The sequence below is a fragment of the Phocoena phocoena genome, chromosome 7 (genome assembly GCF_963924675.1).
Source record: "Phocoena phocoena chromosome 7, mPhoPho1.1, whole genome shotgun sequence".
NCBI classification, from domain to species: Eukaryota; Metazoa; Chordata; class Mammalia; order Artiodactyla; family Phocoenidae; genus Phocoena; species Phocoena phocoena.
This window is the reverse complement of record NC_089225.1, coordinates 43314090-43332198: the sequence shown is the minus strand read 5'-3', so window position 1 is coordinate 43332198 and position 18109 is coordinate 43314090. Positions and strand designations below refer to the sequence as shown.

Sequence of the window (18109 nt, the reverse complement as noted above, 5' to 3'; positions counted from 1 at the left end):
TACTGCTTCATCCTGGCCGACCTGTGAATGGGGCCGTGGGAGGGGGCAGCAGGAAGAGGAGAATGGCCACTCTAATACTGTGGATTATGAGTTTTTTATGGTGAGTCAGTGCTTACTTATGTCTGCCTAGTCAGACTTGATCATTACCTGCAAAAAAATGGCTCCTTTTCAACCCTAATGACTGGTTGAGGAAAATTAAAACAATGAGGCCAAAACGTAGCCCATGATGTTTTTCTGCTGTGTGAACATGGGTCCCAAGTTCTGTGATTCCCACTTCTCCTATAGGCCTTCCGTGTCCCTAAACTTTAATTCTGCAAGTTACGACTTAGGGTATTTCAGAATATTCTCACTTATTTCCTAAAATCTACACCTTGTACTCTTGGAGCATATATGTATAAAATAAAAATCTTTTTATAATGTTGGTATTTTCCCTGGCTTCTTGAATAATGGCATTTCCCTCACTAATTTTGGTCCTTTTTGTTGGATTTTTGGCAGTGATTATGTGAATGGATGCTGTCTTATTCAGATTTTAAAGCTCATTTCACATATCCAAAAAATTCTCCTCAGAAAAGGTATACCATTTTAAACTACTGCTGCTGGACTTTGAGAATTTTTTTCATTGTATTCTTAATGGGAATAATTTCATTTTAATTTGTATATCCTTCATTGTTACGGATAATCATAGGTTCCTAAATATATTGAGGTATGGTATTTATGTTTGAATTGTTTAGAAGGAGTGGTTTTGGCAAGAGTTTTGGAGTGATGTGATAGCAGTAATCCCCAAACAGCTGGTCTCATTGTAAGGTATGGCTGGTTATTTTCACAGGTGCAAAAAGAGTTAACCATGTAGGCCTCCTTGAGTTGGCTTTTGCAAACCTAGAGCCTATACACTACTGCACAACTATTAAGGCTACAACATTAACTTGACTGTAACTTTCCATAGGGAATCTCAGCTAGGACATTTTAAAAGCTACTGTTATTTGCTTTCCTCAGGCTAGGAAAGCAAGCCCAGGACACTACCAGATTTCACCTACAGAAGTATCCTTAAATATCCCTCAAATTTCTTAAGGTTCCTAGCCTGCCAGCAAGTGATCTTCCTTATCACATGTAAGGCTGAGCCTTATAAGCCAGGGACCAGGCCAGGTTTCCTGCAAGGGCTCTCTAGGCATTGGATCCTTAAGTAAAGCCAACCTTAGTTTCTTACAAATACCTGTTTAAACGAGCATTGTTCTCAAATGTGATACTCTAGGTAACAAAACTTGGGTTGCTTAATAGATTTGTCCAATTATATCCTAATAAAAAGGAGGACAGATTCTTAACCGTATCTGTGCAGATATCTCTACTGCCATGAAAGGGTGATTCACTAAAGAGTTTCTGAATTCTAAGGGTTAGAAAGAGTCAGATAATATTTTTAAAGCTTCATTTTAGTTTACAAAAGCAGAGTTTACTAAAGTGTTGTGATTATAGATAGCTTAAGAAGAAAGAAAACAGAACACTAAAACATTGTCAACAATATTCCAGTCAAATTAACTTTCTATAGTCAGTTCATTCAGTACTATGTGTGTAGTTTTTGTTGTTGTTTCTCTGGAGCTTGGGTTAGCTGTCTGTTGTTATGAACATTTCTGCTTCTAGACTAAAAAGAGTCCTGGAAATTTTTACTTGGTCCAAAGATGTTCTGAAAGTTGTTCGAGAGATGTCACCAAAAAGCCTTACCGATATTTTATTCTTTGAAGTGTTAACAGTTACAAGTACCTGGCACAATTCTTTCCACAAACTCTGAACGTTTTTTGTTGAAGACACAAACTCTCGCTTATAGCTTATGGCAGAGCTTTCAAGAAAACATCAAAGTAAAACAAAAGCTCTCTGTGGAAAACAGAGACTTAATGGCTGTGGTTAATTTGTTACTCTAATTCATAATATGAAAATGGAAGAGAGTAAAATTCTGTATTGGGGTATGGTATGTAAATATGTTATAAAAGTTTTGATCAGCATTTCCCCTGAGGGTAAAAATATAATGGACAGTGAGGGCATTGACACATCTCCAGGGACTTCTCACACCACAAAATTTCTGAAATATTTACATTAATAACATGTTACCTATACAGAATTAACCTAGGAAAGGATAGGTGTCTTTTTTGATTTGACAATTTTTCCCATGTGACTCTTAGAATAGTAACATATAAAACAAACCTAATTCTTTCTAACACCTCTGTTTTTATAAGGTGAAGCAACAAGACTTTTTGGCTTTCTTGAGGCACTCTGGGAAATCTCAAAGATAGGTTAGTATAAAATATTGTAAAAAGTTTTATATAGTCTATATTTAGGATATGATTAGGAAAATGCAAAGTTGAGAGTTGTTAGAAGATTTGGGGCTTGATAAAAATAGAATCGTGGGTACCTGAGAAATAATATTTGGTTATCTATTTAATCAAAGTAACATTAAAAATAAACATAGAAGATAATATGTTTGCTGATTCATAAGTGAGGAGGAACCTTTATTACTTTTTTTTTCTTTAGATAATCAAGGAAATAAAAAAGTGAGCATAAAGCACAGAAAATTATTCTGGTAGGACACAGCATTTCTACTCTTTGTGCACACTGCACAGAAGGTATGGAATAGCCTTTCATATTGAAGATAAAGGTATTAATCAGTACCTCAAGGAAGCAAGCCCATCAACATTGAATGAAATTTGCTAAAATTTAAAATGTTTCATAGCTTCTTTTCAGAATTGGCTGTTATAAATCAAGGCAAACAAAATTCACTTTCCAAGTTAGGTCCTTCTTTATTGTCTTTCATGTTCTGGAATAAACAGACACTTCACTAAGATCCCCTTAGAGGTTAGTGGTTCTCTCTAAGGGGATCTGCGAGGTCAAAACAATATTTGTAACAATACTAAGATGTTATTTGTATTATTGTGCAATACATTAATCATTGCTATTTTCAAACGTATCAGTAAATAAGTATTTAAAATAATACCTCGGTTTTAATTTCCAATATGATAAACATCAATAGCTATAATCCATATAAAATAAAAGCTCTTTGGAGTCCTCAGTAATTTCTAAGAGTGGAATGGGGTCTGGAGACCAAAAAAAGCCCAAGAATCCCTTCTTTGGGATGAAACACTTTTTTTTTTTGGACAAATAAATGCACATACTCAGTTGTACTTCTCTGTCACTGTTGCTCCTAAGGTAGCCTCAACTGCTCATATTGATTGTACCTTTTAGCTAAACTAATTTCTGTTTCACAGAGAAAAGTTAGGGGTGGGTAATTGAGAACTGTCTGCCACACACCAGCATTTTAGCAGACTAGCAGAGCTCTTGATCACACACAAGACAACTTTTTATAGCCATATAAATGCCTTTAAACCTTAAAGAGGCAAAAATCGACACTTTCATTAACATGACCCAGAACTATAGCCTGTCAATATTAAAATAAGAAGCAAAAGTATATAAGCTTAAAACTATGCTTAGTAATTAATGTTTCAGTATTTTATCTTACTTAGATTTTTTCCTAGGACTCTAATAATCATCATTTAGTTAACTCAATTTAATATCAGTCCAAGGCTTTAGGTTACCTAAAGATTTTGAAATTACCTTCAAGCTGCCATGCTACAAAATAGTTACTGTTGAAGAAAAAGTTTGCTAGAATAATGATCCAATTTATTAGAACATAGAAAATTTTCAAAATTATAAACATTGTATGGGATTAATTTTAGCTTATTGGGTTAAAGCCATAACTTTTATTTAAACAAAATTTATTAATCTGTTTACCAAAGATTTGCCTTAATTATGCAAACTTGGGTTCTTAAAAGGTCCTGACTTTGTTTTTATTAAGTATTTTTAAAATTTGTTTTGTAATGCACATTTAAAATATTAGAAGTTCAGTTTTTTTATTCTCTGAGAAATTTGGTTTAAAGACAATGAAAGGCCTGGAAATGGATAGTGGTGGTACTGCACTATATGAATGTACTTAATACCACTGAAATGTACATTTAAAAATTATTACAGTGGTAAATGATATGTTATATATATTTTACCACCAAAAAAAAAAGACAACGAAAGGCGCAGATAACTAGGCAAGATGTCCTAGATAGGATATCAGCAATCTTTCTTTGCCTTTGGTAAGTCTTCCACAATTTTTCCTCTTAGGGACGTTATTACAGGAGAGGTGAGATTTGGATGTGCAGAACTAAAGGTATAGTTCAGATTGTCTATAGATTAAGATGAGATGCAAAAATGTGGCCAACATTTGAATATTCACTGTGGAAAACAGTCGTAGATAGGGTTGAAATATAGCTTTTGGACATACTCTTTGTTTTCTGATGTTTACAGGTTAGGATATCATATGTTTTATAAATGAACATTAAAAAATTTATTTAATTTGTCACAAGGAGATGGGGGCTTACAATTTTTCTGTTTCCCTTAGCAGTAGGGCAAGCCCATTTGGTAGGAGTTTTGGCCAAACTGCATTATATTTTAGTGCTTTACTTTGTGATATATTTGTCAAGTATTTGCTAAAGTCAAGGAACTCTTAGAGTTGGGATGGGAGAAAATAAAAAGATGAATAAGATACTTTATTGATTATCTAATTCTGTTTAGCAAAAAATTTCTAGATTTAGCAGCTTAAAACAACAAATATTTATTTCAGTTTCTGGGGGTCAGGAATCTGGGATTCATTTAGGTGGTTTTAGCTCGGGTTTTCTCACGAGGTGGCTGTCAAGTCTGTTGGGACGGCAGTCATCTCAAGTGTCAGCTGTGGCTGGCGGATCTGCTGCCAAGCTCACAGGTTACTGGCCGACCTCAGTTCCTTGTTGGCTTTGGCAGGAGGCCTCAGTTCTTTGTCACATGGTCATTTCCATAGTGCTGCTTCTGACATGGCAGGTTGCTGCCCCCAGAGTGAGTGATGAGAGACAAGAGACAGAGACTCTTTGCAGTGACTGTGTTTTGAGAGAGGAAGAAGAAAAGTTTGAACATAAAGCAATTTGGAAAAGAATAAACAGATTAAAAATTCTAATAAAGTCATGATTTTGAATACTCACAAACTTAAGACGATCCCAGAAATACTTAGAAAATATACTGAAGAAATTTCCATTCTAAACACATTGTATATATTTCACTGGTATAAGGTGTGTGTGTGTGTGTGTGTGTGTGTGTGTGTGTGTGTGTGTGTGTATACAGGAAAGGTTCATATCCATATTAACAGAAGGTTTATTTTCATTCTTTTTTTTTTTTTTTTTTGCGGTACGCGGGCCTCTCACTGCCGTGGCCTCTCCCATTGCGGAGCACAGGCTCCGGACGCACAGGTTCAGCGGCCATGGCTCACGGGCCCAGCCGCTCCGCGGCACGTGGGATCCTCCCAGGCCAGGGCACGAACCCGTATCCCCTGCATCGGCAGGCGGACTCTCAACCACTGCGCCACCAGGGAAGCCCTATTTTCATTCTTAAAGATAGCTGCTTTGCTTGACTTAAAAAGTCATATTAGGATCACTATTTCAAAGAAAAATCTTAAAATCAAGTTCTATTTAGGATCACAAAATATGGTATCATATTTAAAAGCCTTAAATCTAGTACTGTGAATTTTGTTCTAGAAAGTGAATTAGGACATTGGTGATTCTAGGTTTTTGTTTTGCTTTTGTGGCCACCCATGGTGGGAGTGGAATCAAATTTTTAGAAAAGTTAAAAGTAAAATGTAAATAATTCTCAATTAAAACAATCAAGGGAAAAATACTGGACTGGTAGGCTCCTCCTTTTGAGTCTTTAAGATTGTATGAACTATGATTCCCTTCTTCCTTTTTACATTTTAGATTTTCTTAAAATGAAATTACTGTATATGCCATTCAATACTTGACTCTCACTATTTAACTGTTAAAGTATTTGCTTCTGCTTCCTGATTCTACCTTTGTTACCATAGAAACAGAAGCAGACTAGGGAACTTTTAAGATGGCCAGTAACTGAAATTAATGAGCATTCTAACTCATCACCTGTAGTTGTTGTGTCCCATTCCTGCTCTTGTTTTAATAGAAATAAGCAGGCAACATAAGGCCTGTTGACTAGGAGGCCTTAAAAAAAGTAGAAAGGACTAACAGATGGACAGACACCTTTATTCTTCACCTGTGTGTGCTCCCCCAACCCCGTGAGACCCCCAGGACGATAGTCAGCCCTGCTTCAGCGGTACCTGGCCCCTCACACCTGCCCGCCCTGTGCAGGTGTTCGGCACCAGCCCCTAGGAACATATGCTGAGGCCATGGAGCGTGTGAAGAAGGCCAAGGTGAGGCTGCTGCCCACCTGGGCAGACGCTGACCAGCGCAGTGCTCGTGTGCAGGGGCTCGGGGTGGAGGGGGCACAGGGCTGGGTCCACGCTGAGCCCCGAGAGGCCCTCACACCCCCATCCACCCACAGGCTCCCACAGGGAGGGGAAAAAAAAGCCGGGAACTTAACTCATTTGCTTCAGACTTCTTCACTTGCCTAGAGAGCTACACTATGATGAAAGAGCTTTTCTAATAGCTTGGGAAAGAGATTTTCATTCTTGTGAAACGGTTAGACCACTTTCCATTCCATACTATTATACATTAAAATGTTTATAATGTGCTTTTCATTTGTAGGTATTAAAATAATACATGTTTTTCTAGGGGATGAGTTTTGATATTATTTTGATGTTAGCCTCCTGTGGTCAAAATTTTTTTTACACGTTATTTAAGTGAACCTTGAAAAATAAATACAGATCTTAAACTCTGTAAGAAGGTATTAAAATATTATTAAATTTAACCAGACTGTTATTTGTTTATCATGTCAAGAAATAAATGTTTTAAAATACTTAAATTTTAGGAAGTTCCCTGGCGGTCCAGCGGTTAGGACTCAGCGCTTTCACTTCCAGGGTCAGCTTAGATCCCTGGTCGGGGAACTAGGATCCTGCCAACCACATGGCGTGGCCAAAAAAAAAAAAAAAAAAGTTATATTTTAAAATGTAAAATGTCGTGTTTTAAGGCTAGTTAGCAGCTTTTAAAATGTGCTTCTTTGCATTTTTTGTTTTCCTCTTGAAATGTAGATAAATCTGATAATGTCCACATTGGGAATAGGAATTATTAGAGATTGCTAGAAGTTTGCTTCCTTCATTTTTTTCCCCGTTTTTGTGCAATTAAGAAATAGCATACCTTTTGGAATTTTTTGCTTTAGAAACCTAAATTAAAGTTTCCTTCCTCTGGTTGTTGCCTTTAAAAATTTTAATTCTTATATTGAGTCTATCTTATAGATTTATTTTTTGTCTAGTTTTGAAGAACTTTTACTTGGTTTTCCTTTGAGTGGTTGATTAACAAAACAGTGGTCCCTAGGTTGGGCATTGTTTCCAGGACCCCTGTGGATACCAAAGTCTGTGGACGCTCACGAGCCTTATATAAAATTGCATAGTATTTGCATATAACCTAGGAACATCCTCCTGTATGTATGTAGATATATATATATATATATTATTTTTTGACTTTAAAATAACACCTATTTTATTTTTGAGTTGGGGCACAGAATACCAAAACTGGTTGATTTCCTTCCCCATGATTCTCCTACTAGCCATTAAGATAAGCCCAAGCCAAATTTATCACTTTTAAAAAATATACTGAGTTAGGACATCTCTGCATATCGTGTCCTTTCTTGGGAGTTAACTGATGTTTATGAATCCCGGGAAGGCTAGTTCTGGGAGGGATTGTGGAAGGTTTCCAGTGACAGCATCAAACATCTCCCCTATCAGTGTGAAGATTGTGATGTATCATTATGGGATGATCTCCAGCCAGTTATCTCGACTCTCTGGGTCTCGGTGTTCTCACTGGTTAAAATCGGATGCCTGTATACTTTAAATCATCTCTAGATTACTTATAATACCTAATACTATGTAAATGCTATGTAAATAGTTGTAAATACAACATAACGGCTATGTAAATAGTTTCTGGATTTGGGGCAAATTCAAGTTTTGCTTTTTGGAACTCTCTGGAATTTTTTTTTCCAACGATTTTTTGATCCTCGGTTGGTTGAATCTGTGAATGTGGAACCTGCAGATATGGAACCTGTGGATACTGAGGGTCAACTGTAGTTGCTTCTTTCTGGGTGACCTTTGTTAGGGTATTGTCTTTAAATCTGGTTCACTCTTAATTCTTCTTAGACTACGTGGTTTTTAGCCTCCAGTCTTCTATATTAATGGTCTTGTTCTGAACTATTTTTGATTATGCTTCCCTATCAGTTAAAATGTTTTGGAGCATAGATCACCAATATATGTACATTTTAAATGAACTACATAAATTTAATAATATTCTAATATAGTATGTAGGATATATGATGTACTAATGAATATAAATGAAAATAAAATGAGTAAAGATGATATAAATAGGATCCTAAAATATTTTGCTAATGATGAAGACTTTATATTATTAGCCAGTTTCTCAAAGTGCATTGAACATGTAGGGGGATAGTTGTTAACAATAGTAGATACCTATATTTCAAATGATGTATTGTTAAACTCATAGTTATTTTTAGCTGAGGTCATCCTTGTTTTTTCCTCATAATGTGGCTGATAACTTGGAGCAGAAGCATCAGCTTTGGCATTTTCATGTTGTCTCTTGTGACTTTATTACTAGTATTATATTCTGTCTTAGTCCGTTTAGCCTGATGTAAGAGAATACCGTAGACTGGGTGGCTTGTAAACCCCAGAAATTTATTTCTCACAGTTCTGGAGGCTGTGAGATCAAGATCAGGGCGCTGGCAGATTCCAAGTCCGGTGACAGCCTGCTTCCTGGTTCCATAGACCATGGCCATCTTGTTTTGCTGTGTCCTCATGTGTTTGGGGGAGCAAGGGAGCTCTTTGGGGCCTCTTTTTATATCGGCACTAATCTCATTCATAAGGGCTCTGTCCTCATGTCCTAATGTTAGCTAGCAAGGGGTCACTGCCTGATTCACATAGTAGCCAGTACTATGGTACAGGCTTTTGAGAAAAGAAAAAGCTTTATTGTGATGTGAGCTGGCAAGGCTCAAATCTGTCTCTAAGATCTAGGGTTCAGTCAAGCTTTTATGAGTTAGCTGGTAGGGTTGGTATGTGGATCTTCCAATTGGAGAGCTTTGGAACCTGGCCATTTATGGTAAAGGGGCTTCAACATCACATCTTCCTGGACGATGGACCCTTTGCTTCTGAATGGGTTCCGGTGTTCTCGTTCCGGTCATGTCCCGGTCCTTTGGTTCCATGGAGCGGGGGGATAAACTTTGGTTCCAGGTGTATTTGAGGTCAAAATTTTCTCCTCTGCACATGCTTCAGCTGCATGATTGGTGGTTTTGTTCTGTAGTCTCTTAAAAAACAACTCAGTTATCCTTCTAGAAACAGGATGGGGTCAGTTTGGGCTGGTTACACTAATTATCTCCCAGAGGCCCTTCCTCTTAATACCATCACCTTGGGGTTAGGATTTCAATATAAATTTGGAGGGGGTGGCGACACAAACACTCAGACCATAGCATATTTAATCCATTACTTTTTTTTTTTTTGCGGTACGCGGCCCTCTCACTGTTGTGGCCTCTCCGGTTGCGGAGCACAGGCTCTGGACGCGCAGGCTCAGTGGCCACGGCTCACGGGCCCAGCTGCTCCGCGGCATGTCGGATCTTCCCAAACTGGGCCACGAACCCGCGTCCCCTGCATCGGCAGGCGGACTCTCAACCACTGCGCCACCAGGGAAGCCCAATTATATATTTTTAAGTATATTTTTATCATGAAAAAGGGAGAAAAGTCACTATATCCCACCTGAATGGCTAAAAGGAAAGAGCTAAACAGTATCAAATGTTGGCAAGGATGTGGAACAACCAGGACTTTAATACATTCCTGGTGGGAATTATTATTTCCACAGTCATTTTGGAAGGAAAATAGCTTGGCAGTATAATCAGAAGCTGAACATATGCATATATTCAATTCCATTCCTATGTATATGCCGAACAGAAGTTTATGTATATTTTTACCAGCAAATCTGTATATCAATGTTCATAATAGCACTATTTTTAATAGCCCAAAACTGATAATAACTTAAATCAATAACAGAATAAGTTGTAGTATCATCACACAATGGAATACTGTATAGCAGTGAAAATAAATGGACGATCGCCAGGGAAGTCATGCACAAACCTCATAAATATAATGTTAAGGGAAAGAAACCAGAGTCAAAGAGTACATACTATGTGATTCCAGTATGTAAAGTTGAAAAAGCAAACCGCATTCATCTATGGTGTTGGAAGCTAGGGTAGTGGTTACCCTTGAGTGACTGCAAGGGGGCACTTCCAGAGTTTGCAGTGATGTTCTGATTCTTCGCCAGGTGCTAGTTTCGTGGGGTTGCTTATCTTGTGAAATGTCATCGAATGGTATGCTTACGATGGCACACTAGCTACTACTTGCGGTTCTGATTGCGAGCTAATAAATACTTCTGTTCACTGAATAGCCCGAGGGGACATGAGTCCTGTTCTTGCTTTGTTTACAGACCTTCAGGGGAAATAAGCGTTTATAAAAAGAATAGGGGGATAGTGAAGGAGAGCTTCCCAGACCATAGTCTGACTTTGAGCCATGGCCCTGGGGGGCAAAGCCAGAAAGGAGTGGAGGCCAGATGCAGCACTGCTGTTGGCGCTGAGCATGTGTGTGAGGTGGGGCTGCCCTTGACTGGACACTGGGTCTCAGACTGTGGCACAGCTGACATCACAGAATCCACTGTGAGGCTACAGCTGGGCTTCGGGACCTAGAAATTCAGACAAGACACTGCATGCATTCTCAGATTGTTTGGTTTTTTATTTAAATTGCAGTAAGGAAGCTGAAATGGGCTCTCCAGGGGTATTTCCCTGAGCCCTGGTCCCCTTTGCAGCTCCCAGCTCTAGGTCCTATTGATGGGCTTCAACCGTCACTGGCTCCACGGTCTCAGATGTCACACCTCCAGTGATCTCCAGCCCCTGGCCACTCTCTGCTGTCTCTACGATGGCCTCCATTCGGGTCCCTTCCACTGGCTTCGCCAGGATGCTCACATATTTATCGCGTGAGGAGGCCACTGTCTTTGTAGTAAGACTGGCTCTGACGTTCCTGAAGAAAGAGCTGATCCTGCTGAGTCTCTCGGTGGTGGGACCTGAACTCGCTGTAGATAAGCTCCTGCCCGATTTGTGCGAGGTCCTGGACTCGTTGGTGATGGGAGCACGGCTGATGCCTTTGTGAGCAGTGCCCTGCTCGCTGCCCCCTGGGCTGCCGTGGCCTTTGTCCTTTTGGTCATCTCTAGTGGCTCTGCGGCCGCCTGAGCACGGGCCAGCTGCTTTCTGGATGGTCTTGTTCCCCGCTGCCTTGTGGTGGCTTTCCACTGAACTGCAGAGCGAGGGGCTCGTAAGAGCTCTGTCCTCTCCCCAGTGCTCCCTTCTCTCCCTTCTTCCCTTGCGGGCCTGGGACACCCTCTGTGAGCTGCCATCCTGTTCACTCACTTTGCCTTCCTGTGGCAAGGTTGAGATGAGGGTCCCCTCGTCCTCTTCGTCGGCTCTTCCTTCAACAGTCTTGCCGGTAGGTTCTGCTCCGACCACAGTCATGCCGGCCTCTGGGGAGAGGCTGGTGGATGTGCTGGAAGCATACCCTGACTGGTTCACGGCACCTGCCAAGCATACCCTGAATTGTTCGCAGCACCGTTTTCCTGCTCCTCAGGGATGTTCTGGCAGTGCCCCCAGTGGCTATGTTGGTTTTGCTTCCTCCTGGACCATTGCTGGCTGTGGCTGCTGTGGCCGTGCTCTGCTCTTCAGGGGCAGGAGATTTGATCACTGCCATGCTCAAAGCACCCACTGCGGTGCCTCCTGCCACCCCTGCTGTCTCCACTTTGGTCGTTGCCCGCGATGCTGACACTTTGCCAAGCACTGTAGGTTTTGCTTTTGCAGTGGCCACATCGGGCATGGTATCGGGCTTGTGGGAGTCCAGTTGGATCCCCTCCCCCCCAGCAAAAGCGGCAGACGTGGCCCCGGCCAGCTCAGAGCACGTGTGGAGGCTGCAGATGCTCACCTGGTCCTGATCCCACTTTCCTTGGAAATCCTCCACTGCCGGGCTCCTGCCGTCGTCCTGCTCCTCGAACACAGGCAGGCCGATCATGTCCCAGGCTGGAACGGCATAGGTGTGGCTGTGACTCTCCACTGGTGGTCACAGGAGGTAAATCAGCTCTTCCCAAGAGGTGAAGAGGTCTTCCTGCGCGTCCAGAGGGGCACACAGCTGCAGGTACCAGGAGCGGCCAGTGGCAAACTTCACGCGCAGCTGTTGTTTCTCACGATTGTGAGTGGAGATGCCCACGAGCGTCAAGGGAAGGAGCCTGGTGAGCTCTAAGGTCTTTGCAGCCTCGTGGCTCTTGCCCTTGGCGGCCTGGCTGTGCTCAGCGTGCTCTTCACAGCCGGTGGCCCATCGGGCCAGCAGCATGGTGTCTGGGAGTGGGAGGACGGGGCTGCTGGATGTGATGCCCACGGTCACCATGCAGACACAGTTGTGCATGTCAAGCAGGTCTCCCCTCTTCGTGATCTGGATGAAGTCGCTCTCGAATACCGGGGCGTCCTTGAACATGTCGCATTCGCCCTTGCGCAGTTGCTGCTGCAGCTTCCCCGTGGTGGTGTTGAACAGGCCCACCCCGGTGCTGCTCTGGGCCGTGTGATACGGGAGCAGAGAGTCCCCACTCATGGCTGTCTTTGATCACGACAGGCGACAGGCAGCGCGGTTAGGGTGGGCCTCTGGCTCTTCCCTCCCTCGGCCTCACTGGCAGAAGAGCGAGCTGCGGTGCTCGTACGTCACACACAGGCGGCCCTACGGCAGGTCTTCCAAGCCCGCCCCACAGGCCCCCAGCGTTGCCTCAGGGTCTCCCAGAGGCAGGGGTGTGGGTAGGGGCACAGATGATCACAGTGGGGACGCTGTAGGGCGCCTGGACCCCAGGCTGAATCTCTTCAAGTGTGTAGAGAGGTATGGCAGGCTCCCCCTCTGCCTCACCTCACTTCTGCTTCTGGCTTTTTATCTCCCCAAGAGGCTGTGGTGAACTTCAGTCCCAGTGAGAGAAGTAACCACTTTCTCAGCCTAACCCCCTGGCACAGCCTGTTTATCCTCTGGTGCCCTTTGTGACCTATCACTGTCGCATAGCCCTTTCCTCATTGTGACCTATCACTGTCACATAGCCCTTTGCTTCATCCCCCAGCTGCCCCCTCAGGGCAGGGCCCCCATCCTCTCCCAAAGGAGGGGGAGGACATGTCCTCCTGCGGAGGACAGGTCCATCCTGCCAGGGACTCAGGTGCGTACCGAAATAAAAATGTCTTCAACTGGGAAAGTTTTGTGTGGGTCCATTTTTCTTTTCCTCCCCCAAATTCAGCTACTGGATGAAATCTATAGGAGTGTAAGATGATGGGATAAATTTGAACCATTTAAGCTCATGGTTTAATTGTATCGAATAACATAGAGTTGGCAGTTGCGATCCTTAGTCTGTCCTTTCATAAAATCTCAGTAAACGTTGACGACGGTGATTTTTAATAATCACATTAAAAATTGCTTCTCCTAGGCACAATGCTGCATTCTTCATATATGGTGGTAAGAATGCACTGAGTTTGGTACTGTTAACTGCTGTTCCCAGTTTATAGGTGAAGAAATTGAGGTTGTATCTCCTGTTTAAATTCCCAGAGCTAATGGTAGCAGAGGCACTATTTGAATGTAGGTCTACCTGATTCTAAAGCCTTTGTTCTGAACCACTACAGTACTTAGCCTCACAAAGAAAGCTTGGCCCAGCCAAATGTTTTCAAACTGGACTGATTTAACTACCTTTAAGAGGACCTATTTGGTGCATTATTAGAAGTTGTGTAATTAATTTCATGTGTGTATATATGTTATGGCGAGAACCCAAGACAGCAGTTGGGCTGACGTGGGGATTAAATTATCCAGGGGATCACTCAGATCCTCCCTTCCTTTATGCTTGTGCAAACAGCCTGTGTGTGGAAACCTAGCTATTCTTATGACATGTCCTCCCCCAGTGAAATGGGGGGTGAGTAGCCTGAGATGCAAGCTTTGATTCCAAGAGCCTGCCAGATACCGTCCTGTAGTAACCTCCCTACCAGGCAGAAGTGGTTTGGAAGCCTTGACACCTGTGGGGAGCATGTACCATTAGACATCCTGCCTCATTGCCACTCCCACAGAGCTAGTCACAGAACAAGTGATTTCTAAATTGTGACTTGAAAGTTCTGAGAAAGGCCCTTGCTGCCAACTCTCTTATCTCCAGTTTGATGTTATGCTTTTTTTTTTTTTTTTTTTTGCGGTACGCGGGCCTCTCACTGTTGTGGCCTCTCCCGTTGCGGAGCACAGGCTTCGGACGCGCAGGCTCAGCGGCCATGGCTCACGGGCCCAGCCGCTCCGCGGCATGTGGGATCTTCCCGGACCGGGGCACGAACCCGCGCCCCCTGCATCGACAGGCGGACTCTCAACCACTGCGCCACCAGGGAAGCCCTGATGTTATGCTTGAAATCCCACCATAGAGATTCATTCCTTGAGGATAAAGGCCATCTTTCTGTTAAAATACACACACCTCTCCCTCAACAGATGACTGGATAAGCAAAATATGGTCTCTCCATACAGTAGAATATTGTTTGGCCATAAAAAGGAATGAAGTACTGATATATGTCACAACATGGGTGAACTTTGAAAACATTATACTCAGTGAAAGAAGCCACATATTGTATGATTCTATTTATAGGAAATAGCCAGAAGAGGCAAATCCATAGAGACAGATATTAGATTAGTGGTTGCCTAGGGCTGGAGGGAGCAGAGAATGGGGAGTACAGGATTTCCTTTTGTGGTGATGAAAAATTCTGGAACTACATAGTGGTGATGGTTACACAGTATTGTGAATGCACTGAATGCCACTGAATTATACATTCTAAAATTACAGTGGTGAATTTTATCACAATCACACACACACACACACACACACACACTCCTACTCATTTAATAGATGGGTTAAGAGCAGTTATCTTTTCACTGTTCCCTGTCTCAGGGGAAATCATTCAATCTTTCACCATAAAGTATGTTGTTAGCTGTAGTTTTATTTCAGAATTGCCCTCTGTGAAGTTTAAGAAGTTCAATTCTATTCTTAGTTTTCTGGGAATTTTTATCGTGAAGGATTATTGATTTTTTTTCAAATGCTTTTTCTGCATCTATTGAGCTGATTACTTGATTTTTTTTTTTTTTTGGCGGTACGCGGGCCTCTCACTGTTGTGGCCTCTCCGGTTGCGGAGCACAGGCTCCGGACGCGCAGGCTCAGCGGCCACGGCTCATGGGCCCAGCTGCTCCGCAGCATGTGGGATCTTACCAGACCAGGGCACGAACCCGCGTCCCCTGCATTGGCAGGCGGACTGTCAACCACTGAGCCACCAGGGAAGCCCTAGCAAATTTTTATTTTTCATTACTAAATTTTTTTTTTGAAGGTCTAGTTGGCTTCATTAGGCAATTCATGAATCAGCCAGCATCCCATTAGCAGCTAGAAGGGCACTCCAAGGGGTTGTACAAAATGGAAGGTTTTTATAGGAAGAAGGGTGGGGCAAGGGAGCTATATTAGCAAAAGAAAAGAAAGAATTACTTTTAGACCAGGACATCTTTTTGAAGTCAAGGGAAGGCAGGGATTTTTTATGTGCAGATTGCTTCTTTTTCCTCTGGGGGCAGGGGGCAGGGTTGGGGGGGGGTGCAGGTTGGATGGAGAGGGCCCATGTGACAGATTACCTCATTGCTGCCAACCAGAAAATTCTAAACTGGTTGATTAAGATTACATTTCTGGGGAAGAGCATAACTGCAATTGTCAGGTATTAAGTCTAGGTTTGGTCAAATTATGGGCTTTTGCACAAGTGATGCCATTTTGGGCCAGTGGTTTCCTCTTTAACAATTCCCTCCCCTTTGATCAGACTCTCAGCTTAACAGAGAGATGTGATTAAAAATTAATGTATTAGTGTCACTCTCAGCTACTGATCCTTGGCGTGGCATGAAGTTTTTGCTTAATCTCTATGACATCTATGGGTCACAGTTCCAGGTTCATGAATTTTAAGTTGGTCATTCTTTTGGTTACTTTTCTGACATTCCAGTCTTAGGGATATCATTTGCTTGGCAGTTGACTGCTGCAAAATCCATTTAAAATTTTTGAGAGAATACAGTGCCAGGGAGATTATTTTGATTTAACTATGAGCAGGATAATTCCCAGTGTTTGGAGTGCACTTCAGAGCCCTGGTCTGCAGGACTCAAACCAATCAAAGACCCCCTTGAAGGGGGGTCTTGGAGTCACCCTTTTAAGCCAAGTGGCTTGCTCAATGGTCTTATGTAACTGAGTTTTAACTTTCCCAGAAATGTCAATCCAGATACAATGGGGGGTGGTGGCCCTAGCACCTTCTTGCTTAGCTAGAAGATAATCAATGGCTATTATATTTTCAAGAACAACTTTGGCTAGAGAGTGTTAGGATCTTTGCTGGGCAGCTAATGCTTTAGCAGCAGTGGATTCTGCAGTACGTTCAAGAGTTAAGGAGAGGCTTCTGATTATATTCTCATTCATATTTACTCCTAACCAGGGAAATATAGCCCTGCCAAAGGAAGCGAACCCTGTATCATGAAAATCCTCCTGGTAGGTTTTTTTTTTTTTTAGAACAGTGAGTGGCACAGTTAAATAACCTAAGAGGCATTGCCCAGCTGTGCACTGGTCATCTAAGCATTCATAAGCCCAAGGATAATGATAATCACAGACAAAGATAAATCCTATCAGGGCACAATTGTCCATTCAAGCCAGGAGTTAAGTTCGATTTTCTTCTAGCCTGAAATAAAGAGTTATGCTAAATCCAAAGATTACTTCCCTTAGCAATGGCCTGGGGGATACAAATGAGGGTATTATCTTTCCAGGCCAATGTCAGAATAAAGGAAAGAAAGAAAGGGTTTCATGTTTAGCTAGAGTAGGGAGTCTTGATCCGGCATCTTGGGCAGAAGCAGTCTACATCGATATCAGCTACTTCTTTTCCTCATCAGTTTGATTTGTAGGTCTCCATTGTTTATACAGGACCAGATATCAGGTGGGGCCTTTTTCAGCTGTGAGATGTGTACCCAAGGCTCAATACTTTCTAGTTTTACAGCAGTGTCAGTGGTTAGGAGCAATTGGTAAGTGGGGCTCCAGGGTTGACTTTATTCTTGGTGATTTCCAATCAGAAGTGTGGGAGAAAATGGGAAACATTAGTTTGGTGAGTCTAGCCAGATATTTGAGGAAACTCGAAGAATTCAGATCTAGTCCAGTTTACAGGTATATAACAAAAGCTCAAAGGCAGTTAACAGGACTAGAATCTAATGTCTACAAAGGTGCAAACATAATTTTTCTCTCTACAATTACTCCCACTTTTTCCCAAAGATAATAACAGTGAAACAAATTTGTTTATATTAAACTTGGCCTGATTTATTTATAAGTACAGCAAGAATACTGATTGACCATATAATTTCTTTTTAAAAACTGCTTTGCCTGGGACCTTGTAACCAGGGTTCCAGGTTGATTTTTCCAAGTAGTTCATTGAAGCTGTCTGGTCATATCTGAGTCTATGCACATCTCTCTCAAATGTGACATTCCATTCAAAGCCTTAGTAATATAGCCCATGTATCCCCCCAAATTGGACTCTGTATGATTTCTTCCTATATTTAAATAAATTGTTTAGTCTTTTTTTGCTTATGTATATCTCTTTAAGGTAGAGAGGCTAAATATTAAATCTATACCTCATATACAAAGAAATGATTTTATATTAAATTTTTTATTTTACACGTATTTTAATTTTTAGTTTTAAAGATACACAGCAACTATTCTCTATGGAATAGATTTATTTGCAAATAAAGTTGAACAAAGTCACAAAGTTGAAATAAGCAGGAATTATCAAGCATGTAGGATGTGTTGATTCCACAGTGACTAAAGGGCAGCTGTTGACACTGAGAGTGCAAGGCCAGCAGTATTAACCATCTGCAAGGTTTGGAACAGCCTCACTCCAATGAAGAATTGTCCCATCCAAGATGATAGTAGTAACTGTGAAACACACGGCTAAAGTCGTATTTTAGAGTTATCATTTGTTA

General features: G+C 41.8%; 1 protein-coding gene and 1 pseudogene across 1 annotated transcript in view; one reads left to right on the top strand and one right to left on the bottom strand.

Moving 5' to 3' along the window:
* The window catches only part of BAZ2B (bromodomain adjacent to zinc finger domain 2B), a 295054-nt gene that overhangs the window by 18862 nt on the left and 258083 nt on the right, over window positions 1–18109 (top strand). The window lies entirely within an intron of this gene.
* On the bottom strand, window positions 10882–12685 carry LOC136126085 (Golgi-associated RAB2 interactor protein 4-like; annotated as a pseudogene).